This window comes from Tamandua tetradactyla, chromosome 10, assembly GCF_023851605.1.
Source record: "Tamandua tetradactyla isolate mTamTet1 chromosome 10, mTamTet1.pri, whole genome shotgun sequence".
NCBI lineage: Eukaryota > Metazoa > Chordata > Mammalia > Pilosa > Myrmecophagidae > Tamandua > Tamandua tetradactyla.
Window position 1 is genome coordinate 57,661,024 of NC_135336.1, and position 27,216 is coordinate 57,688,239.

Consider the following 27,216-nt stretch of genomic DNA (forward strand, 5'->3'; position numbering starts at 1 on the left):
CAATTCCAATTCCATGTATGTTTCATTGGCCAAAGTAAATCATTTGAGAATGCCTAACCTCAAAGACTGGGAAAAGCAGTTTTCCATGTGCCTGAGACCAAACTGGTTAATGGTGAGCAGCAATCTAAACTATTCTCCAGAATCACAATGTCACGGATCCAAATTCAAATCTACTCTCTTCAATCTCTGAAGCTTAATCCCTCTGAGACTGAAACTCAATCATTCCTTTAAACACATTGAAATGAACATTTATTGTTTTCACCACATTTTCACTATCTCTCTTCTCTTCATTATACCCCTTCTTCCCCACCAAACCCAGTTAAATAAATTCTATTGCCAATCATTACCACATCCATCTGCACACTCTCACCTCCTTTACCACTTCTTCCCATCTTCAAAGATGCCTGACTGTTTTCTCAGAACTGTTAAATATGAGTATCTATATATTCCATTCTAGTGTCTATATCTAGACAGAAAAAAATATGACTTTTTTATTGGCTTAACTCTGAATTTATTACTAGAAAAACCAAGTAGGTTTATAATCTGTCTGGCCATCAGTTTCTTAATCTCTTAACTCTCAGTTTTCTAGAGGGCTATTTCTCTCTTTTTTCCTCAAGATGTAACACATTCTTTCCATCTTCACTCAGAAATAATACACCATTCTAACTGCACTAAAACAATTGACTTTATCAGACTTGCATCGCTCTGCCTATAAGTATACATATTCCTGCCTTCTAACAATTTCTATAGAAAAATATGCCTCTGCCTCTATCTATGGCAAAGTTCTATTATTGAGCAATAGGTTCTCTTACTCACTTACTCAAGGATGCTGCATTAGATGATCTCCATTCCCTTTTCTAAACTTTCAAATTTAGTTCTCTACTGGATTGTTCACATTATTGTACAAAGCTGTTATTGCACATCCAATCTAACTGTTAAGCCTTTTCGTTTTACATTTACACCCAAAACTCAACTAATTCTCCACCATCTCCACTGCTACCACCTTTATAAGTCACAATCCATTAAAAATGCTTTCCTTTATTAGAGAAGTTGTGGGTTTACAGAAAAATCAACATATAATGCAAGACACTCATATATCATGTTACCACAAATAACTTGCATTGGTGTGGAACAACTGTTTCAATTGGGGATAGAACATTTTTATAATTGAACTGTTAACTAAAGTCCATGGTTTAACTTAGGGTTCACTGTTCGTGTAGTGCGTTTCCATGGATTTTTAAAAAAAATTAATCCTGTTACCATATATACAATCTAACATGTCCTCCTTTAAATCATGTTAAGATATATATTTCAGTGCTGTTAATTATGTTCATTTTGTTGTGTTACCATAACCCCTTCCATTACCAAAATGATTCTATCATTTCAAATAGGAACGCTGTATATTTTAATCCTTAACTTATCATTCCCTACACTCACCCTGTCACTTGGTAATCTATACTAAAGATTCTGACTCTGAGGTTGCTTATTCCAATTGCTTCAAATCAGTGAGATCATATGGTATTTGTTCTTTTGTGGATGGCTTATTTCACTCAACATGATGTCTTTGAGGTTCATCTGTGTTGTTGCATGTGTCAGAACTTCATTCATTTTTATGGCTGAATAATATTCCATTGTATGTATTTACCTGAATTGGTATATTTTCAAAGAAGATACACAAATGGCCAGAAAGTACATTAAAAAATGCTCAACATCATTAATCACCATGGAAATGCAAATCAAATCATAATGATAGGGCATGCCATGGTGTCTCAGTGGTAGAGTCTCCTGACATGCTGGAGACCTGAGTTGCCCATGCACACACACACAAAAAAAATAAAAATAAATAAATAAAATCACAATGATATATTATTTCATACCCATTAGGATGGCTGGTATTAAAAAAAAAAACAGAAAATACAAATGTTTTAGTTCGAGAAAGCTGCCAGAAGGCAACAAAGCAGGAATGGATCAGCTTTCAATAAGGGACTTTATTTAGTTACAAATTTATAGTTCTTCAGAAGAAAGGCAGCTAGCTCTCATCTGATTTTCTCTATCACCTGGGAAGGCACACAATGATGACTGCTGACCTTTTCTCCTGGCTTCTGAATTCCAATGGCTTTCCCTGGGGTAATTCCTTTCTCCATCTCCAAATGTCTCAGCTGAGCTTTGAGTACTGAGATGAGGTAAGCTGAGCTGCTGAGCTCTCTTCTGACCTCTGTTTTAAGTCTCCAGCTAATTAAATTTAACATCACTCATTGTGGAAAGTACTTCCCTTAGCCAACTGCAAATGTAATCAGCCATAGATGAATTTCATATGCTGATGATTTAAGTCCACAGCAACAGAACAATGGGGCATCATCATCTGGAAAAGTTGACAACTGAACCTAACATACCAAGTATCGGAAAGGATGCAGAGAATGAATATTCATTCATTCTGGTAGCAAGATAAAATGGTGCAGCGACTGTGGAAGACAGTTTGGTGGTTCCTCAGAAAGCTGCACATAGAAATAACAGATGACTCAGTAATCCCACTATTAGGTATATACCCAAAAGAATTGGAAGCAAGGACTCAGGCAGTTATTTGCAGACCCATGTTTATGGCAGCATTATTCACAGTTGCCAAAAGATGGAAGTGTCCATCAACCAATGAATGGATAAATAAAATGATGTATACACAATCCATTTTTACCTGGAAATGTTCTCTTGCCTCTGTGGAATAGTTCAATAGGATATTAACTGAGCTTCCCCTTGTGTATTGTCCTTCCTTAGTTTATCCTAGACAAGACAGATATCATGATTCCTTTAAAATTGAAGTATATTTATGGCATTCTCTTGCATAAAATGTACCCTATCTGAAAACATTCCACACTTCATACTATGGCCTAGAAGTTCCTAATTTGTCTGGCTCCTGCCTGCCACTCTGGCCCCACCTGCTCCCATTCTACAATTCTGCCCCTCATCCCTGTCCACACTCTTCTACCAGCTGACACTTGAACAAACTAGACATGTATTGTGTTATGTTTCTTTGCATAGGTTCTTCCTTCTGGCTGATATCCTTTGGGATATCCCGCAGATGTGCTTACAACTCACTTCCTCATCAGCTTCAAGTCTTTGCTCAATTGTTACCTTCTCTAAATGGCCTATTGTATTAGTTTAAGTTGCCAGAAAGCAATATACCAAAAAAGGAATGACTTTTATAAAAGGAATTTAATAAGCTACAAGTTTACAGTTCTAAGGCTGAGAAAATGTCCAAATTAATGCACCAACAAGAGTTTACCTTCAGTCAAGAAAGACTGATGCTGTCTGGAACACATCTATCATCTGGGAAGGCACATGGCTGGCATCTGCTGGTTCTTGTTCCCGGTTCATTGCTTCTACCTCTGATGTCAGTTCCTCTCTAAGCCTTCACTCAGTTCCTTTGGGACACAGCTCCAGTTCTGGTTTGCTTAGCGTCTCATGGGAAGACACATGGTGACATCCACTGGGCTCCACACGTGTCTAGGCATCTGCTGTCTCTTGAGCACACCAAATATCTCCAAACACTCATGTCTCTGAATTAACTGCTTTCTAAGTATCTGAATCCACTCTTGTTTCTCCAAAATATTTCCCCTTTTAAAGTAGACTAGTAAACTAATCAAGACCCACCTTGAATGAGCGGAGACACATTTCTATCTAATCAAAAGACTACACCCACATTTAGGCATGTCACATGTCCATGGAGATAATCTAATAGAACATTTCAACCCTACAATATTGAATCAAGATTAAAAGAAATGGCTGCCTTACAAGATTGGATCAGTCTTTTTCTAGGGTACATAATTTTAAACCAGCACACCTATCCTGACCACTGTATTGAAGTGCAACACTGAAAGCTAGAATGTGTGTCTATTTGTTGATTGACATATTGGCAGAGAATGGCACATAGTATGAGCTCAATACACAGGCATTGAATAAATAATTGAATGAATGAAATCTTCCACAAAAGGCAGCCTCCTCTCTCACATGTTATAGCCAATATGTAATCAACTCTTTTGGATTCTTTTTCCTTAAAATAACTTTATTCTCAATAAATTACCATATTGCCCTAATTTGCTCCTTGAATTCTTGTGACTGTCTTCCAATATAGTTCTAGTCCTCTAGCAGTACCCCTTTTCAGGTCATTCTCTGCCTGCCGATATAGTGATATTTTAAAAATAGTTGTCCTCCATGTTTTCTCTATTTAAAATTAATAATTGCTTACAGTATAGGATCCAAGTCCCTTAGCATAATAGATAAGGCATTTCACACTCCTACTTCTATCATCTCTGTCTTCATCCCTTGCCAGGTTCCTATATTCATACCGATCCCCCACTGTAATTGCTATAAGCTGTAAGTAGCATCTCCTGCACACTAGACTGTGGCCTCTGTGATGCTGTTTGCCTTATAAATAATTGAATCTCTAGAGTCCAGAATGCAAGGTATCAACAGGTATTTGCTCAGAAAAAGGAAGAAAATACTACTTTTCTTTATGTATCGCATTCTCTTGGGTGTTTAACCATATTCTATTCTCTATGGCAGGATTCCATCATCTGCTCATTTGGGCTAGTTATTTGTGTCTTTTTAATTTCAGCTCACACGACAAGACTTCTCAAAGGATTTTATCTTCTCAAATATGTTAGGTTTTCCCAATATGTCTTTTCATGGTGTCTAGTCTTTTTTTCTATTGAACTAATGGCAAACCACAATAATACTTATCACACTTCCTGTTTTAGTTGTTACTTGTCTGTCTTTTTCATTGAGCAGTGAGTTCCCTAAGTGCAACAGTCAGGTTTTCTTTTTTGTTGTCCAGGCACAGGGTGGAGTGCTTGATAAATTACATAATTAATTAATTTTTTTTGGATGGGTGTAATAATGCTAAATTTGTACACAAGGCAATAGTTCTGAAAAAAAGTTCTTCTACCCTTGAATCCAATCCCTTCTGGAAACTAAGCTTCAGAGAGAGGCAATGTCTTGCCAAGTCACAAAGAGAGTCAGTTTCATAAGAGATAATTGGTTCTCTATCATCTGACTTCGAGGCTGGCTGGGAAAGGGGGGAGGGGGGATTCACTCTATATCCTCTTACCCAGAGAGGCCACCACAAAACTAGCACTGTAAGGAGTCCATTAGACAAATGAAGACCGAGCAAAGGTTATCCTAGGGGGTTTGATGAATTATTACATAGCCTCATGCACATCCAGCATAACCAGACAATTATCCCCCACTGACAGAAATATGGACTTTTGGTGTTTCTGATTTAATAAACTTCAGTCTATTCTCCTTCATTAAGCAGTTAGGTATAGGTTCAAAGAGATGGATACAGTAGGGTTCTGTTTGACTTTACTGGTTAATGTACCCATTATATTTCATTTATCTGGGTGTTCCAAGAGCATGCAGAAGGTATGTAGAGACATTAAGGATTTAATCTTATTGTAACTCAGGAGAATTTACTGAATGGAGAGCCACAGATCAAAGTCCTTCAGAAAGGCTATGTCTCAGATAAACACAGATGCCATGTGTTTAAAGTTGAACAGTAAGAAGACTAACCCAATTTAAAAACCCAAATAATTAGCCAACATAGCAAACACAAGAAGGGATCAATCATAGGGAAACCAGGAGGAGTGAATAAATGTCAAATAAATGAAGTGCTTTGGGTAAAGGGCCCCAAAAAAGGAATGAGTAAATTATAGAGGATAACCTACACTTTTACTTCATCATTTGGCAAATATCTATATGATAGTATGTACAAAATACTACATTGATGTTGGAAAAATTTGCCTAAAACAATTTATTTCTTAAGTTAATTTATAGTCTAATTAGAGTGACAAGAGATGCTTGCAATATTAGAAATGTGCTTCAAATGTGACATCCTGTTGAAATGCCAAGGGAGTTCAGAAAATGAAGAGATTAATTTTTCTTGGGAGTGGAGGGGAGGTTAAGGCTTGATGGAATGATTGGCACTTGAATAGATCATGCAGGTTAATAGGGTATAAACAAGAAATAGTGGAAGGAAAGATATTGTGGGCTAAAGAACAGTTTCAAAAGAACTCAGGTGCACAGAGGCAGCAGAGTCAAGCTTTTATTGCAATTGAATCAAAGGTCACACAAAGGGAATAAATAGCTGTGATAAGATTTGAAGTTCTCAAGGTAGATTGATATCTGATTGTTGGGAATACTGAATGCTAGAATTGGAGATAATTTTCGGGAAGAAATAAATTCAGTTTTTAGGTGTGGTTAGAAGTACTAATTTGCTTATTCATTTCCAAACAAAGAAAAAGTGTATGAATATTTGAATGATGCTTAGTTAGCTATGACCAAGGAAGTTGTCATTGAATCTATGAGTGTGGATATAATCCAAACTTTTATATGTTTATTGAACACCTATTTTGTACTAGAGTGCTGTTGTCAGTGGCTATTAGAACAGATATACTCCTGTCCCTCATACAATGTACATTCTGTCAGGGAGAATGAGAGAGAAAGTAGGTAAGAATACAAACAAATGAAATAGCACCATCTGTTACAAATACTATGAAGGAAAGAAATAGGAGGCTATAAAAACGAAAGATAGCTGAGTGGATACTTCTTTAGATATGGACAGGAAAGATATCTGACTAGGTTATGTGGCGTTTAAGTGCATACTGAGGGAAGAAAGAATGCAGAAATGCAAAAAAGTTATGGGAAGTATATTCTCTCAGAAGGAAAGAGTTCAGGTTGTAGTAAAAGCAGACTTATCCTCATAGATAATATTTGAAAATATGAGAGTGGATTAAATGGTAAGGAGAAAGAGAAGAAAGAGAATGGAAATTATCTTTACAAAACTGAGGTCAGAAGACAGAAAGGCTAGCTTCCTGATAATATGTGGCATTATAGTAGAGAAATATAAGGCTGTGGTAACATCTCTTATTTTTCTTCCCAACAAAATCACTGAACTAGTAATAACTGAACTAATAAAACTCTATATTTTAGTGAAATTCAAATGAGTTGCACTAAACTGGAAAATTTAATAGGTAATTTTTTTATGTGTACTAGGAAACTGGGCTTATATATTAGGTCAAATATAGAGGTTAGATGTTGGTAAGAGACCGTTCTGAGTCAGCCACACAGCACACAGCACACAGTCACGGAGAAACGACTCAGGAGACTGCCATCAGGGGTGAATCAAAGGTGTCTGCTTTATTGAGGAAGTGCCCAAGATTATATAGGCTGGGAGCCTGCAGGGACACGTGTTGGACCGGGATTGGTGGCCGTTGTTGCTAGGGTGGAGGGCAGGTTTAAGGTTAGCGCTTTTGGCGCGAACCATCGCCAGTTCCTGGAAGAAAGCCGGTTGCGGATTAGGCCATTTTGTGTTGCCTTGCATCGACCATGGCAGCCATGTTGGCAAGATCTTATAACTTCTCCATCAATTCCTCCTTTTTTGTTTTTAACCTTCCAGGTAGCTTTGCCCGTCTTAGGTTGCCTCCCCAGGAGGTCTTACCCATCATTTGCTGCCTGCTGATCTTCATCCAGGAGGACTGTGATGCACAGCTCAGGCTGGCTGTTATGGAGACCGTGGTTATGCAGGCAATGCACCTTCCTGACAAGGCCAAAGCTTAGACAAGGGTAACATTTGTTGTATGAGGTGAGAGTGTATGCCGGGGGGTAGGCCAGAAGGTTTTTGACGGTGCGTGTTTCAGCTCGCAATAAAATTCTTCAACATTTTTCTCCAGCACTTAATTTCCTCTCAGCCGCATCTGCAATGAATCTGAAATGATTTAGCGGGAATTGATGCAACAGGCCTTCAAGCTAGGGGATTTTTGTCATACCTCGGTTACAGCATCATCGTATATAGAGCTAGGGGAAGGCATAGGTTGGCACTGCTGCATAAGCACCATAAGCTGGAGAGCATTAATTTGTGCCCTAACGAAAGCTGAGAGGTGCTTAATTATACATGTTCCTTAATTATACATAGATATTAGGATAAGGATAATGAGAAGGGGTCCCAGAATAGAAAAGATTAGGGTAGTTAACCACAGAGATTTGTAGAATAATTGTTGGTACCAGGTCTCTTGGGCGTACTGTTCACGCTTGCGGATCGCTAGTCCTTCCCTAAGTTTGGCCATGGACTCCTTAATTACACCTGAATGATCAGTGTAGAAACAACATTCCTCGCCTAAGGCGGCACAGAGTTCCCTTTGCTTGAGGAAAAGCAGGTCTAAGCCTCTCCTGTTTTGGAGAACTACTTCTGATAGAGAAGTAAGGGATTTTTCTAGGTGGGTGATGGAGCTTTCAATGCAGGTTAGGTCTTCGTCTACCACAGTTGGACATTTGAATTCTGTTCTAGAAAATGTGACCCCCCCTCAAAAAAAAATAAATGTTTAATATATGTGATCAGAGAATCTTTGTTTATTGAACTATCGTCTTTTTACACTGACCAAACTCTTTCCATAAACCTGACAACGTAGAAGATCCAGATGGTCTCTGTCTCAGAAACATGGAATTAAGGTTTGCAAAAGATTCCTAAATTTTTTCATATTTTTTAAAAATTTAATAAATGTAGGTGACCTGAAGCATTCATGGATAACATGAGGTTAAGGTAGTATACTTACAGAATTGTTTTGAATACTGTAAATGACTTGGTTTTCTTTTCTTGTCTAAAAAAACCCATTATGTAGGGGATTTCAGAGATGAGAACTCTTTCTAGGAAAATAATGATAGCATTGATGGAAAGTGTTCAAATGGACTGTATTATAGACCAGTGGAATGGGAAGGGATCTTCAATATCACCTGATTTAATCCCCCATAATTCCTGCTGAGAACAAACCCAATGACTTTGTTGTCCTGGTGAGTGTGGACTTTCTGAATGGTCCCTCTTTGTACCAGATCTGCTAGGACAGGGATGAGGTAATCTGTAGTTACTGTAACCTTGAGATTCATCAGAGGCTCTAAAAGTTGCTTATCAGCTTTCTTCAGAGCCTTTAATACACATCTTGAGACACAGGCAGAGATTGTAGTTGTGGAGGCACCAAGATGAACTATCAGTGAATATAAAGCAAGGGTCGTTGGAGGCATACAAAATGAATCCCATTTTCAAGAGCCTCTTCAGAGGCTTTCAAAAGGTCTTCACAACATTTCAACACACTAAATAACTTGTATAATAGGTGATATTTCAAGTGGCATTGCTTTCAGTTCTACAATCACAAAATGTTGTTTCTCCTCTAAAATTCTGTCTAAGGTATTTGAGGCATGAACTGAGTTTAGTATGGTGTCTTGACATGCTACCTGGAGAGGTCCTAGATAGGTTTCCAGTCCAGATTCCCTCTTGATTCAATAAAAAATAACCTCAATATGTAACTCCCCCATACCACATAGGACAGTTTGTCCAGAGTCAGGATCTAGTCACTTTCAAACTAGGATCTTCACACTGAAGGCATTTCAATGTATGATCTAAATCTGGCTGCCTGGCCATTGATGGAGTTTTTTAGTACAGAAGTAAACCTGGAATCTCTACTGCAGCCACTAAATGTCTCTCTGCTTCATTGTTTTGCCTGTGCTTCTTGTCTCCCTTCCTTTCAGCTTGATGAGCTGCAGCTAATGCAGAGGATGTGGATGAGACAGTGGTGTCTCCAGTGGCAGTATGCTTAAGTCCAATAGTCAAAGCAATGTTACCAGCAGTCAGTGAAAGGATTTCTACATGTTGATCAGCAATGGGGAAAACAGACAACTTACTCTCTCCATGCAGTTTCCATTAATATTATGGATGGCTAACTGGGGTTTCACTGTGCCAGAGTAAACACACATAAAAACCAATGGTCCACATTGCTTGTCATAGCGAACTTTAAATGCCAGTGCCATAAGTCACCCTTATACCACTGCAGAAATTCATAGTTGCACTCTTCCGGTGAAGGTACATAGTAATAGCATTTAAGAAGGGCTGGATACCTTTGTTTTTCAGGCACTTCCGCATAGCTTGGGCACTGCTGTCCAATCTGGTGTTACTCTGCATATTGCAGCCTGTAGCATTTCAGCTGGAAGCAAATCAAAATTATCACTAAATTCTCCTAGAAGAAAGTCAGTAAATTTGTCACCCAAATCTGAAACTCGTTCAATTAAGGCATTTCTTGCTTCAGCTGTCTTTTCTAGCAATTCAGAATCACTAGTTTCCAAGAGGGATTTTCTATCAAAAGTTTTCCATCATCTGAATTTGGATTCCAAAGCTTTTCTTTGCTTACTCCATCCCCTAGTTCTTTGAAAGATTTGGCTTCACCAACTGGTAACTGTAAAAGCAAAGGCTTTGCTTCAACTTCTCTCTGATGCTCTCGAATGCTTAGTTAAAACGTGCTCCAGTTTTGTCCATCTTGTTTAAAAAGACAGATTCGAGGTATATGATGTTTATCAGCTTGCCTCCATACTGCGAGTTTGTGCCTGTACATCAAACACAGCCACTGCACCATCCAACACTCTAAGGCAGCACTTAACCTCCAAGTTGAAGTCCACATGATCTGGTGCATCAATTAGATGAACTCTATACCCCTTACAATCAAATGTGACAGCAGCTGATTGACTAGTAATGCCTCTTTCTTGCTCTCGACAATGAAATCTGTCATTGTGTGTCCATCATCAACATCTCCTAGTGATCTTGTATGTCCAGAATAATACAATACTCTTTCTGTGGTAATAGTTTTGCCTGCATTAATATGAGCCATAATTCCAATATTACATATTTTAGCCATAGAAAGATTGATGATGAAAGGAAGGGATTTGATATCATTTCCTGTTAAGAATCAATGTTCATCTGGATATTTTTTCATGACTCACTGGAATTATCCTTAAGTTGGACAACATCTTGGTCCTTTAAACTACATTCCAAGAATGGTTCTTTCCTGCCCTGCTGTTGGGAGCCAAGGATGCTGGACCAGCCAAAGTCTGCAATGGTCTCACTCTTGTCTGCAGTATCTTGGGGAATGCCCTCACAATCTCTATAAGGAACTTAAACCTTTCTTGCTCCCTTCCTTAGTTTTTTGAATCCATTAACTAAGATGTTGTGGGCTGAATTGTTGCCTATAAAAAGATATGTCCATGCCCTAATCTCCAGAATCTGTGAATATTATCTAATATAGAAAAAGAGTAGATATTAGTGCATATGGCAAAAGATGTGGATGAGTAATTCTGTTTACTTAAAAAGAATTTTTTTTTAATTTTTAAGGAGGAGGGGTTATTTTGAATTATCCAGTTGGGCCACTTGCCCAGTGGCAAGGGTTCTTATAAGAGTAAAGCAGAGGGAGAGTGGACAGACATATAGGAGAGGACAGAGACAATAGGAGGTGAAGGAGCTGTGAATTGGAGCACAGAGAGATGTGGCTACAAACCAATGAATGCTGACAGCCACCAGAAGCCTGAAAAGACAAGGAACAAAATCTCCCTGATGGTATCCATGGGAAAGTGGTCTTCCTGACACCTTGATTTCAGATTTCTAACTTTCAGAACTGTGAGAGAATAAATATCTGTTGTTTTAAGCTACCAAGTTTATGGTAATTTGTTACAACAGTGTTAGGAAAGTAATACATAAGATAAAAGGCATTTTTTAATCCATTAAATTGGAAGCTTTGGAGAATAAGAAAACATGTCATTTTGCTGAATACCAGATGAATTGAAAACAAAGAGTTAATAGTCATTAGAATGTCTGATGGACAAGAATATTATTAAATCTCTGATTTTAAAAAGAAATAAATAGGATTACTTTGACTGCAAGGGATATTAGTTTGTGATTTTCTAATTTAGACATCTTCTATCATTTGAAATTGTTGAAAATGTCTACTTACTTCCCTGGGTTGTGTGTATTTTTCTTACAAGATTTAGTCTCTCTTGCAGCCACTCTGTAGAATTAGGATGAAACCCCATCCAAAATTCTGCTATGCACACACACGCCAAGAGGATATGAAAAAGTTTTATTGCTTACATAATGTGGCTTTCTGGTGTGATCAGAGAAAGCCTCCCAAGTGGTTTGAAAATGGATTGAGAAGCAGAGAAAGGAGATTGGCTTTACGGTTTTTATGATGATTAAGAGGTAGGACCAGGAACCTATTGGGGGCTTAGTGGTTTAAATTTCTTACTAGCACCAAAAGACGGAACACCCAAGCTTTCTTCTCAGCTTGCCCAGCCAGATGTGGGCAAAAAGGGGAAGAAGCAGGGGTTAGGTTTAAAAGTTGTTAGTATCAAAAAATGGAGTCAGTCTGTCTATTACAGTCTCCATAAAATTAATTATTAAATACAGCAAAAATTGATCATCATTTTCTCTACTTCTTCTTCTATAGTAATCACTTTCTTTTTCCTCACTAGTTCATTCACACTTTTTCTTTTATGTTTTCCTCTGGCTGTGGACTAACCTAATCACAATACCATTGGTGTTTTGAGAACTTGAGGCTTAAGGAGTTTGCTTACAAATGACAAGCACCAATTCCTAAGAATCAGGGACTGTTTTCCTCATGCTTACATATAAATATCTGCACTTATACCCATGCACTTTACCCAAAACATAAGTAATCTGGTAATCTGCAATTTTCTGGCAGACTAAAGCTTTCTGTCCTATCTATAAAGTAAGTATTGCAAGGAGACATAAATATCTACCTGATCAAGTGAGAGGTCACTGGGGTACAGGATTCCAATTTTATATAATGATGTTCAGCTATTATCTGATGTCACTCTTTTGTTTTATCAGCCACAGAAGATACCCCAGGCACTTTGCTATCTTCTCTAATAGCCACCCTATCAGACAAGTGATTGTATCTTACTGGTAAAGTAGGAATGAAGGAAAACATCCTGTATTCCTTGAAGATTCTGAAATAGTCTGCATTAAAATAAACTAGGCGTGGTTAGACTATCTTGCTTCCTTTAATGATGATGCAAAGAACAGCTTCTAACAGAACTTTGTCAAGAAAAATGAGTTAAATAGATTGTTCATGGAGTAGTTTCTGTGATTACATGATACACATATCATAACGGGTTTATACATTACATTCCATATCACCATTCTTATTCCTGTAAACACATTTTATTAACCTAAAAGCAAGTAACTGACATTTTAATGTCCAACATCACAGTCAAATGACATTTATAAGAATACCCAGTAAATCTACAAAACCATGCACTACACTAACATAATTAAATTGGAAAATAGCAGCAACAGTGTAATACAAGATGCCTTTATGTTTTATTTGATTAGAGGAAATGATACTTTCCAATTTAGAGCATGAAACCAAAGGAAATATAAATACATATTTAAATAAATATAGTTCATTTACATGCATTTTCACTTTAAGAAATTTATTTTTATAGTAAAAAGTTATATTTAAATGCTGCCTAATATTTGGAAAAAGAGGAAAGAGCATAAATGACACTGTTCAATTTTGTACGTTTATTATTCGTCGATCTGCCCTTTTTGACCTACGTGCTTTCTGTATACAGGTAAAACCTTTATTGTGTTCTTTCTTTTAAGCTTGTATAGGTATTCAAAATTATTTTCCTGATAGCATTTATATTATTATTTTAATGATTTCTAAAGTTTATTTCTCACCATGTTTTTTACAGGAAAAAAGTTTGAAAAGATGAATTACAGGATAAACCAGCATTTGCATAAAATGACTACAATAACTTTGAAGATGGGATGCCTGACCGGCAAATAGTACATAATGTAGACAACTACATTCAGAGATAGTTCAAAGTGCTAAATATTATAAAAATCATTTAATTTGTTTTTTTCAATAGAAGAAACATATGTCTACTTCCTTCCTGATCTTGTATAAAACAAGCAGCAATGTGGCTTAGAAACTGGATAAGGAAGTTTGCTAAAGCTGCTGGAATACAACACACCCAACATGGATTGACTTTTAATAAGGGGATTTATTAGATACACATTTACAGTCCTTTGGAGGAAAAGCAGCTGGCTTTCCTCTGGCTTTCACAGTCGCATGGGAAGGCACATGGTGGACATCTGCTGAGCTTCCCTCCTGGTTTCTGGGTTCAAACAGGTTTCCCTCGGGTGATTCCTTTGTGCATCTCCAAATATCTAGATCTGAACAGCCGTGCTTTCTTCTGACTTATGTCTCTTAAGCCTTACATTTAATTTATGTAAATAAATTAAACATCACTCATTGTGAAAAGCATGCCCCTTAGCTGACTTCAGGTGTAATCAGCCATATATTAATTTCATATGCTGATGGTTTAAGTTCACAGCAACAGAACAACTGGGCACCATCACCTGGCCAAGTTAACACCTGAACCTAACTACTATAGGAAGGAAGATAAGAAGGGAGGACAGATTGAAGGGAAAGAGACTCAGAGGGAAGAGTTGTAGTTTGTAGTGTTCGCCAGTTTCCTTGGTGTCAATAGTACCCACTGTGACTGATTTCTAGCTACCAAAATGACCTCACTGAATGCTGAATTTGGAAAAGTTGTGCACAGTTGGTTCTTGCAATAAAGTATGTGTAGGTGTTTTAGTTTGCTAAAGCGACTGGAATGCAATGCACCAGAAATGGATTGGCTTTTACAAAGAGGACTTATGAGGCTACAAATTTACAGTTCTAACAGCTATCCAATTAAGGCACCCAGAGGTAGATATCTTGACTCTGAAGAAAGGCCGATGGCATCCGGGTTCCTCTGTCACATGGGATGGTGATGTTTGCTGGCCCTTCTCTTCTTGGGTGGTTTCAAAATGGCTCTCTGAGCTCCTGTGCATCCTTCTAGGTTCTCCTGAAGTGTCCCACCCAACAATAGGTCTGTCCCCACAAGATTGAATTAAAAGAACATGGCTTTTCTGGGGTACATGACACATTCAAACCAGCACAGTAAGTTTCAGCATGGTACTTTAAGGAAGAAAGAAGGGAAGAAAGGGAGAAAGAGAAGAAAGAAAATTTTATTGGATTTTTTTTTTTTTTTTTTTTTTGAAATGGTACTCTCTTCCCAAATTTCATCCTAGTGAAAGTTTTGGTCAACTCTTACCAGGAACACTGCAATCACAAATCTTCCAAGAGACCTCTCTCCTCTAGTTTTACCTATTGCTGCTAGATAAATATACTTAAAGAAAAAACTTGAATCTAGTGGTTCCCAAATTATTTGATTTTTTGTGGTCCTAGATACCTTTGAGAATAAATGGAAGTCTCGAACCCTCTCTCTAGAAAAACATTCATATGTGTGCTGGTGCATACAAACTTTTGAATAAAAACTAAGGCAATTCATATAAACCCATAAATTTCATATTAAGAGACTCCTGTGAACAAAAATTTCAATGACTCAAACACCTAATATTTTATTCTATTTTAAATTACGTAAGTCATTTTCCCATCCATTCAAATCTAAATACCTTATTTCAGCATTGAAGATTTTCCACCATTTAGCCTGATTTTTCCCCCAATCCAATCTGTTGCAGCATGAGCTTTATTAATTTTTTTATTTTATTTTCATTTTTTTGGCATGGGCAGGCTCTGGAACTGAACCTGGGTCTCCGGCATGACAGGTGAGAATTCTTCCAATGAGCCACCATTACACTGCCCTGCAGCATAAGCTTTTATAAAAATTAGAATGTGAGATTGTAGAAGAATGTTCTTCTGACTCATTTTAGTCTATCTAATAAGTTTAAACAGAAAATTCCTCAATGTTTAGAGGGTACCTGGCAAAAAGGAAGTTGTCCAGCTAATATTTGCTGAATAATTAGATAGAAGAATATATATATATATTTTATATATATATAAAATAAGCCCTGTAAGCAACTGATTTAAGATATGTACTCACTTTCAAACCTGTTTCCAAACTCATGTGGTTTAGACTATTTGAATGTGAGTTTAAATTCTGCAATCTTCCAGCTACATTATCAGCCTACGTTCTTTGGGCCTCTGTTTTCTTATTTATAAACCAAATATAATATTGTCTACTGGATTATTTTAATAATTAAATAAAATAGTTAAGGTGAAAGGACACATTTCAGAATGTAAATTTATAACTTAGAATGTTAATTGTTTTTGTTTCCTTTACTGGAGTGATCATAATTGAGAGTTTGCACCCTGAATGTGTTTTTTCCTTTTGTTTGTGCCCCTATATTTAAAATTAAGTTGAGTTAATACTTCAGAAGTGGAAGATTTTTACATCACAAATCCCCATTTTATTTTCTTCCTTAAAACTATCATATTTAAGAACATGTCAGGAAGGAAGACTGGGGATATATATCCCCAGCTTTACCATATTCCCCTGACCATTTTACATTTTAATTAGTAAATCTCAGTTATATTTGGGTTGGAGAGCTCAAGAAATTCTATCAAAAATATTTTTCTCTTAATCTCTCAACTGAGTTTTCAAAATCTGATCAGATTCACTTATTCGTATACCAGCCAGTCCTTGTTTATTTTTGAGTTTGCAACCTCTCTTTCTATGGCAATCTTCTCATAGTAAACACTGAATACGTGTTTGTTCAATATGACTCTGGTATGATTTGAAGTGCCCTGAGGAACATTGCTTTAGCCCAAAATTTCTCCACAAGCAGGGTATTTTACCCAGGTAGAAATTCATCTTTTTTTTTTGTTTTGGGGTGCATGGTCCAAGAATCTAACCTGGGTCTCCTGCATGAAAGGTGAGCATTGTACCACTGAACCACCCATGCACCCTGAAATTTTCCTTTTGACTTATTATAAGTCCCATTAAATTGCAAATATCCCTGGGGATAATAGTACTTAGATCTGAGTCATTTGTATAGTAATACTAATAATGCATATTGACTTCCGCATTCATTGTGGCATTGGATACGCAAAACAATTCTTTGTAATATCTAGGACATTTTTATCTCTCTTTTTTATGTTTAAATTGACTGGCTTCAGTCACAGTTAGATCCAGGAGATCAAACAAAGTTATCAAATGTGCTCTCTCTTCATTCCTCTAATCAGTCTTCCTCTATGTAAGTACCATTCTCAAGCAGACACTCTTTGCTTAGGGCCCTAGAAAATTTCAGCTTACGCCCTTTCAGATATCAACCTCTAATGGGAGGAGAGCATTATTTTTGTAATATCTCATAGAGTCTTTGTGAGGACTTAAAAAGCCAATGCATGGAAAACACTTGGACTAGTGTGTGACATGTAATAATTATATAATTATTATTGTTGCTCCAGTAAGAATTCTGGGCTTTGCTTGTGCTGGTGAGGGTCAGAATGTACGTATATATACACATACCTTTGTTCCTATTGGTCAGATCCCATTGCAGGAGCTGAGGAATGCAATCCAGCACACCTGGACATTTGGAATAAGAGTGCAGGAGTGTTATGGATTGAACTGCATCCCCCCAAAAGATATGTTGAATCCTAATCTCCAACACTTCAGAATGTGACCCTATTTGAAAATAGGGTCATTTCAGATGGATTTAGGCAAGCCAAAATGAGGTCATACTGAAGTAGGGTGAGCCCTTGATCCAATATGACTTGCACCTTTATAAGAAGAGAAAATTTGGACACAGACAAATAGAGAGAGAAAGTAGAGAATGCCATGCACAGCTGAAATAGAGAACACCATGGATTGATGGCAAGTCACTACAAGAAGCCAGGATGGAGGCATACAAGAGATTCTTCTCTGTAGACTTCAGAGGAAGCATGCGGCTCTTCCCAACACGTTGATTTCAGACTTCTATCCTCCAGAACTGTGAGACTATGAATTTCTGTTTTTTTAAGCACACAGTTTATGCTACTTTGCAATAGCAGCCCTAGGAAATCTAAGACAGGGAGGATTGGAGATCAAGGATTACTTATTTTAAAAATGGGAAAATAAAATGTGTGATTCATATTCCTATCCAACATGGAGAGTAAAATAATTCTAGAATTTGTACAATTGGAAAAAATAGGTCCTAAATATAAGAGAAAGATGTTTTCTATTTTGAAATATTGACACTCATAGTAATATGCTTAGATACCTATTCACAATTTCTGTTTTGCAGTAACATTGTACTTCCATTTCTGCAATACTACTTGAAGAATACTCTCATTAAATCAGCAGGTAATCAGATTTCAGGGGATCCCATCAACTTTTGGCAGCCAAAATGAGATGCACATTTCTGCACCATCTTAAATTTGGAGGAAGCTAATGGTAGGATCGTGATCTTCAGTGTTTGATGGTGAGATATGTGACATCCTTTTCACACATGGATTAATACTTTGAGAATATATGAAGTAGTAGCAAGAATCAGAACACACACTTTACAGGTTTGTTTTGGTGTAGAGCTATATTATGATTCAATAATGATTTATAAAACAAAGGAAAAACCTCCCTACTTTCTTCACTTGACTTTCTGTGTGTCATTATGGGATTCCATTAACTTTAATGACTCTTAAATAACACTGGCAGAGTTTTTCTTGAATTCGTTTAAAAATGTTTAATTTTGTATTTGTATGTCATTTTTTTTATTGTTCAAGACTGCTACCAAATTTGAACTTAGCTATTTCCATGTTATTAAAATAAATACATGATATCAATATTTAATAAGCACATGTTGAGTGGATTAATGAGTTGATGCAAGTGTCTAGCTAATGTTAAGTTATAATAAGTTGTAAAAATTGAAAGTCCTATTATATTTTTATCATAATAACATCCTGCTATAGACATTGATTCCTATCTTAAGTAGCAATTGGAAAACAAAATGTTTATAATTTTATTTTTTCCTATAAGTAAAAAGAGTGCTGAACTTGTCTTTGCATATTAAGAAAGCGTTTAGTCATAGATTCTCTTTGATTAGGAAGTTGTTTTATTTCAAATATTATTTAGTATTTTCAAGCTGTGAATTATTGTCAAATATCTAACTTATGATTTTTAAATTTTTTTGCATGGGCAGGCGCTAGGAATCAAACCCGGGTCTCTGGCATGGCAGGTGAGAATTCTTCCATTGAGCCATCGTTGCACCGCCCGTATCCAATTTATGATTTTAAACATATTTTAATTCTCTTTAAAGCTGGTCACAACTATGAATCATTTGAATCATTGTGAAATAAAATTCTTACTCCACTTCCCACCAACCTAACATATAGAAATAAAGCATAAAATAACTTTATTAACAATTTTTAAAGTATTGCATTTGCTGTTTTAGGCTGAATGATAACATTCACATCAACAGTTCTTTATAGATTTTAAAGCATTTTTATATATTCTCTCTGGCACTCGTATCACTTCTGTGAAATTAGTCATGTGTTTGAGGGATTCTACAGCAAACTCATATTCCATGCTATAGATTGCTGCCAGCTATGTATTCATTTTTAAAAGGATCCGTGTGTCTGCCTAAACTTCTACTACACTGACTGACTGTGATATAAAATGGGACTCAACCATCGATTAATACACCTGTAAGAGATTCTGTTATTTCAGTCATAGATTTAGCCTTCAGTGTTGCATAGCTAAAACTTACAAGATATTCCCTATTTAAGTTGAATTAGGAAAGGCAGTAAAACCTGCATACAAATGATTCAATGGGAAACACTTTTTCAAAACTTATTCCTACTTCTGTTAAGCATTAATCAGCATAACTATAATCTCCATTTTATTTCCATTAAGGTTCTATTACTCTTTACAAGTAAAATATCGCAGTCACAAACTTATTGTAAATATTTCCAAATATTTTAGTCATTTGGTTCTGCTTAGATTCTTAAACTTAAGGTAACGTGTGTCTATTTCCTCCATGGCACAGAAAGAAAGAGCCTACTTATATTGAGCTGTGCAGACATTGCCATATTTCTTTTTTTCCCCCACTTTAATAAGATAAAATATGTCTTTAGATAAATATACAGCAATAATGTATGAGTCTTTTCTATGTTTCAGTATTAAAATGATCAAATAGAAAAAAAAACTTGCAAACTAAACTCATCTGCCATTAATAAACCCCATCTGCCATTTTATGGCACATACACAAACTGCTATAGGAAGATGCCAAGACAATTTAGAATCTCCTTCTCCAAGACCCTGAGCCAGAACTAATTTCATTCAAAGGATAAATGAGCAAAGTATTCCTTTGCCAACTGACAAAACGTAATGATTCATGATTAATGGGTCCTTGTTTTTTTTCTTCGAAGACCTCTTCTTTAGGCATGGTGAATCAGTTCAGGAGGAGAACCTGAGACTCTCAACGTGAGGGCAGCAAATCTGATCTATATATTATGGTTCGGATTGGCTCATTATTAGCAAGAAAAATGATTGATGATAGAAAATGCTGTCTTTTGAACCTTATAAGGCATATGCTAGAAATATTTTAAAAGATTTCTCTGCCCTAGATGAGAAGATATCAAGTTTTCTTAGGAAACAAGCTTTTGCTATTAAAATGTTATTGCTCTGGGTGGGCCATGGTGGCTCAGCAGGCAAGGATGCTTGCTTGCCATGCCAGAGGACCCGGGTTCGGTTCCCGGTGCCTGCCCATGTTAAAAAAAAAAAAAGTTATTGCTCTAATGATCAAAACTGATTACTTGAAACACCATTAGGTTTTCTTGACTCAATCACTTTTGACTTGTTTTTTAATTATATGATTGGAATTACTCTGGCAGAATTAGAAGTCATTTTAGTGTTAGTTGTGGATAAAAACAGTAACATAAATTATTAAATAATTTTTAATGCATGTTGGGAACCAAGAAAGTTTTCTATTTTTAACCCAAATAATCAAGGTAAGATAAATGTGATTTGGAAAAAAAATTAATCAGCAGCCATTTCTTTTTTGTTTGTTTGTTTGTTTGTTTTTGTGGATCTTAGTGAAGCTTGTTAAGACATGTAGCAGCCATTTCTTCACCATCCTTTTTATTGCCCATAGTTTGCATGCATATGTTGTAGTACTGAATCAAGTGACAAGTTAATTCTCATTGTTAATTTATTTGGGTTTCTCCTTTGAATCTGGGCATCCACTTAATGACATAGCAAACCACTCTAGCTTATTGCCAGCATAATTTATAATTATCTTGTTGCTAAGTAATGCAGAGATTTTGTAAACATGAGATCAATAAAAATGGGAAAATGTGTTTGATCACATTGTGAAAAGGTGATTAGTCAGTTGAATAAAAGTGATTTAAGAATCAGTTTATGTGAGCTGATTAAAAGTCAATGAAATGGCCACATACAAAAATCTTTTGAAAGAAAACTATTAGATATATACAGAAACTTTATTGGTCAATTAAACCCTTACCTTAATACCTTTTTTGGTTATAAAATTTTACATTGCAATATATTTGCCCATTATGTACTTAAATGTCGAAACCATTAAAAGTGAAATAAAACTAAAACATATTATATATTAAAATGAACCATAAGAAATTGACTAAGTCTAACTTTTTTCACTACAAAAATGGCAACGTTATTAAAATTATGAAAGCACCAATAATATGTCTAGTGGTCTACTTCTGTTACAGGAGAATTGAATTTTCCAGTATGTGTAAAGTGTGTGGACCAGTAGCTGGTACGAACTATACATTCAATATGCTAGCCCATATTATTTGATCATCAAATGCAAAGAAATGACAGGATTTCCAATATAAATAGCAGTAGAATAGATGTGAAAATCTCATAAGATATGTAGTGGCAATAAAGAAATGTTTGTCCTACCTTGAAAATTTAAAGAAAAACACTGAAATGCAGGATAAGTTACTTGCCAGTAACTTTTACCATTCTTGTATGGTAAGGATAGTGCTCTGCGCATTGTAAACTCTAAGAAATAAAGATTATCTGTCCTTCTGTTTTTCAAAAAAAAATAGAATTCAACAATGACATTCATTAAAAGTTCCTTTTCTGCAGGATGTAGAAATTTGGTACATTTTTAGTCACCATAAGTGACATACTGATTTAATTTAGGATATTTTGAAAATTGAAGACAATCACAGAAAAATGTCAGGAAAATTCATATTGGTATTCATACTGGGAACCTACTGCTAAAAACTGTGTTTTGTGTTGCTATAAAACATAATTACCATTATATTGGTGTTAAGATATATATTAGTAATACTTTCTTTAAAATGCATTAAGTAAGGTGGACCCTACTGGGGAGTCAACAATGTACCACTCAGTAACTAGTCTTGTTGCATCTGGATAGTTTCTATTTTCTCATTTGAGGAAGGAGGTAGTTAGGGTCTCAATACTGTTTTCAGAGTGACAGCACAAATGTTAAACATTAATGTTTTCTAGATGTTTTTCTTTTTTTTTTTATGCTGTTGCTTGCTCTTAACGCCTAGAAAGGGAAGTTATTATTTTGCAATCAAGCAATGTATTTAGAGTACTTCCTAGAACAAATATATGTATGACAGCTCTCTATGCCTGTGTGCATGTTTGAATAGAACGATACTAAATAAAAACTTCTTTATCCTTTTACCTTTCTGTTCCACCACTGACTACCTCCATCTCCCACCCATTTATATTTTCTAAGGGGAACCTGTGTTTGGGGGCTTAATTTTGAATTAAACATTGATATTCTTGTAAAATACCCCATAAATTAAATGTCACCATTTCAATCCTGAGTTCTGTGTAAATGTTGAGTGTAAATATTTAAGAGGCATTATACATTATGGTAACTCACAAAATTTCAGTTACCTCTGCTTTTTCAGCATCAAGTAGGATAAACATTGACCTTGGTGTCCAATAAACACATTTCCTTTTTCTGGATAGGCAGTGATATTTTGTTTTTCTACAATTTTGACTTTCTTCTTTTTTCAGAGACAGCATAAAATACACAGATTTGCATAATGCCATCGGTTCAATTTAACATCGAGTTATCTTTTTAGTTGTTTTTAATATTTTTACCCTTAAATATATTTCCCTAATTCCTTTGCAAATATAGCTAAAGGCAGAATACTGACCTCATAACATTCATACCTAAGATATTTCATTTGCAGATGCCAGGTCCTTGGGCTGGATGGATATATGGATAATTGATTTGTGTAGACACAGTATGCTGTGATAAATGAGAAAAATACCCAATAGTAGTCCCTACACTTTAGGTTAAATAATTAATTACAAAGTAATTCTTCCCCTTAAAATATTGCCTTTTATTCCCCCTCTAGATAGTGCCTCCAAATGCATCCCTAAATAAAGCCTCCCCAGGGGCACTTCTTTTCCCACAGACATCAAAAACGTACAAAACTTTCCTTTAGAAGAGATCCCCAGATTGGGCCTAATGCATTCTGAAAAAGAAGGATGGAGATTAAGAAGAAAAGAATTGCTGCAAAGAGTATGGGGCGTCTACCCGTTTAGTAAAACCCACAAGGCCCTGACACCTACCTTCTTGCACTTTTTTTCTCCAAACTATATTCTTTTCTGCCTGTGATTTCCATGAGAAACCACTCCTCTGTTCTGCGGATGTCTTCTTTGTTCACATGCGTGGTTGACCACGTAACTGAGATTTAGGCTGAAGCCAAATGACAGTGCAACCGAGTCCAATTTTACATCTCCCATTTCCACCCCTGTGGCCAGGTCTTAGATCTTTGGGGACTTGGTCAGAGAAATGAATTACTTTCCAATATTTTCATTATTTTATTCTCCATTCTAACAAACCAAAGGAAAACTATTCAGCTTGGGGGAACATAACAAATTGTAGATACTAAATAAAACCATAATACCTGGAGAAAATTTTAATTTTTTTAGAATTTCATGAAGCGTTTGTTACTTTTTAATCTTTCAGCAGCTAGCTGCTGAGTTAACTAATAATGTGTCCTGAATATATAACAAGGCCCAATACTTATGCTAACTCTCAAACAGACAAGTTAAACCTCATAAGCAGAACTAATAGCACTCAAGGAGCAGCTGATGGAATTATCATAAATTAATAAACAGTATGCTCATTATCATCAATACACAGGGCTTTCGTTTGTTTATTTCAGCAAAATTCTTTCACCGAAAGCACTTAGGTGAATTTAGAGTCTGTGAGAAAAATGCTCTTTGGACAGCTCTGCAAACAGAAATAGACTTTTTAATTAAAAAAAAAAGAAACATGAATTGAAAAACCAAGCATTCACCAAACAAATTGTGCTCAACATTTGCTTTTATTGATTCATTTATTCATTTGTCTAACAAATATGTACAGATCACCTACTAAATGCTAGGCATTGTGCCAGGATGCTGAGCAAGGTACATAGCCCTTCATTCTTTTAAAAGTACTTCCTTAGACATTTTATCATTGGATACTAATAACATTTCCAAATAGTTGGGGCAGATGATCCTAATCACCGTGTACTTCTTTAATGCAGCTCAGGGGAGCTGTGTGACTATTCAAAGCTCCTACAAATAGCAATGAAGTTCAGGCTAGAAACTAAATCTCTTTGCTCCCTGTCCATTGCCATTTTTATTTACTTGGTAATCTTGAAATACTATGAACTTGTCATTGCTGATTATTTAAGTATCAAAGCCACCAAATAAATTATTTTGTAAAAGAAGTATAAAGCTTTGGAGATTTGTTTAAGAACTGTCACCCATTAAAATATCAAAAGGTATTGATGTACCCTGAACTTTTTCAAATTTTGGCTGGGACTTTTATTGTATCTTACAGTTGCATCCTCTCCTACCCCAGAATATAAGATCCAGGAGGCCAGGACTATTTTTATATTATTCAAAAATAGAATCCAAGTGCTTAGAACAATGCAGGGCACATAGAAAACACTCAAAAAATATTTGTGGAATAAAAGTTGAGTGCAACGCATTTGTGAGCTTTGGATGCATGTGGTACGTAGAGAATGCTGGGTTTTAGCAGTTTTATTCAGTCAGGGGATCACAATAGTTACTTGGATCACCAGTTCTTTTCTCTATTCCAGTTAAAGCTGGTGGTAAAAACCACCATCATAACAATAACACTTTCTAATGTCACTGTAATAAAATCAACCTGGTTCAAAACTATCTTTTTAAATAATAGAACAGAGGGAAAAAGCACAATTCAAGTAGTAAGGAAGTGTTTAAACCCTATTTTAATCTAGGTTCTTAAAATCCATCCTATCAACTATTTTACTATTTATACCAAAGATACAAACTGACTATCGTTCATATCTTTATAAAATTTTTTGTCCATTCTCTGGGCAGCTAATAAAGATAAAGAAAATGGTTAAATTATAGATTAAGTCAGAGGAGCAGAAGTAAAGAATATTAAAAAAAGCATTCACAATTTCGTTTTGTTAGTCCTTGAGTAAATTTTATATCAAACTATATAAAAGGAGACTGTGGAGGAGAGCAATAGGTTTAATTTACCTTGGCATCTTTTTTTATGTGTGTGTCTATAGGCATCGTTATACATTTGACCTATCTATTTTGGAATGTTCTCTGTGCCTTAAGCCATCAGAGGGGAATAATTTCATTTACTTTGCTTGCTAAAGAAAGTACATTCTGTTTGGTAAACAAAAAGTGTAAATCCAAAGCAAATGTAAGTAGGAGGACAGTTTAGCCAGGAAAAATCTGAAAACATACCGACAAGTCCATCACTCACTTTTCACTCCCCATTCTCCTTTTTTTTTTTTTTTTTGCAGCCAATTATTTTCTTTTGCATAATGTTTCTTACGATGTGATAGGATACCATCTTGCTGAGATGCCTCCATCCTCTATCTGCAGACTCAAGTAAAATGCACAGAGTCAATATCAATGCAGCATGATTGGGAAATTAGCTAGCTCTTCAATCAAAAGGTATGTAAGTGCAGGGTGAGCCACAGTGGCTCAGCAGGCAAAGTTCTCCTCTGCCATGCCAGAGACCTGGGTTCGATTCTTAGTGCTTGCCCATGCAGAAAAAAAAAAAGGTATATAAGTGTATAAAAAGATTTGGTGCTTTCTCTCTCTTGCAACTATAAAAGAGACACATATTCATTCCTATTTTGCAGATGTTTAAGGAAATCTACTACACCTATAAATAGCCTTTGTTAACGTATTTCATAAGAATAAATGATCCTTTAGTATTTTTTTTCCATATGTTGTTGGTTTAAGTTTCAGGAACATGTTAATCAGACTAAAAAGCAGGCACAGAAATACAGGATGGGGTGCACGGGTGGTTCAGTGGTTAGAATGCCCACCTTCCATGTGGGAGACCCGCGTTCGATTCCCAGATCATGTACCCCCCCCCCCCAAAAAAAAATACAGAATGGCAATTTTTTTAAATGTGGAACTTAACTTTGCATGTAATTCATTATGAATGCACATGATAAGGAATCATAAGGTCTCAATTTCTAGATAATTATGATATAAAATTGTCTATTTTCATTTTATATTTTGTATGTTCATTTGTGCTTCTTAATTTTTGTTTGATTTTTGGTACCATGTTGCTATCATAGTCCCTATTTCTTTTAAGCTTCTTCATTTTTGATACCCAATTCTTTGAATTATTTTATGCTGTGGCAGAGATTTTAAATGCATTCATTTACATTGTAAGATCATGACTTGATTAACAGAGGTGATATTTTTCTCATTTAAAGGAAACCTGAAGTTCAGAACTCTAATGGAGGAAATGTAGCTGACAAAATTCTTCAGAGAAGAACACAGCTCTATAACTCTTCATATTTGGAATAACAATTGATCTTTGTCTTTACAATGGAGAAAAATGTGAAAAATTATTTTCTAGGAGATCAAAAGATGTGACTTCTCTGAGGGATGTTTAGGTAGATGTATTGCATTTGCATTTCTCATATTCAAATGAGTACTTCAAAAAGTTTCCAGGTTAATTTTTATTAAAGTGGGAAAAACCGCAGAACTTGGAAATGATGACCAAAATTCGAAACCCAAAATCCAATATATGAAGTTTAGTTCCTTCCTTCCTTCCTTCCTTCCTTCCTTCCTTCCTTCCTTCCTTCCTTCCTTCCTTCCTTCCTTCCTTCCTTCCTTCCTTCTTTCCTTCCTTCCTTCCTTTCTTTCTCCCTCCCTTCCTCCCTCCATCTATTCTTCACTCCTCATTCCATCACTCTTGCATTTCCATTGCACCCACAGACATGTATTGAGCTAGATACTCTTCTGTTATAGGAGCTGAAATATGCAACTGAACAATTCAAACTCCTTGCTACAATGGAGCTTAACAACTTTTAATCATTTTCAGCCTAATCCTGTGCATAATATATATATATATATACAATATAATTATTTTCATGATAAAATGAAGGGATTTGGCTATATATCTGCCATCTAGAATAATGACCTAAAGAACAATAGTTCTTTACCAATAAATTGGTTTCCAGTTTGCCAGTTGGCATGTTCTGGCAACTCCTAACTTCCCTATTCCTATTTCAC

The 27,216-nt window shown here is 35.9% G+C and overlaps 1 pseudogene; it reads right to left on the reverse strand.

The window, feature by feature from the left end:
• Window positions 1-7,209: 7,209 nt before the first annotated feature.
• Window positions 7,210-27,216, reverse strand: part of LOC143647676 (ribosome-releasing factor 2, mitochondrial-like) — a 34,641-nt pseudogene continuing 14,634 nt past the window's right edge.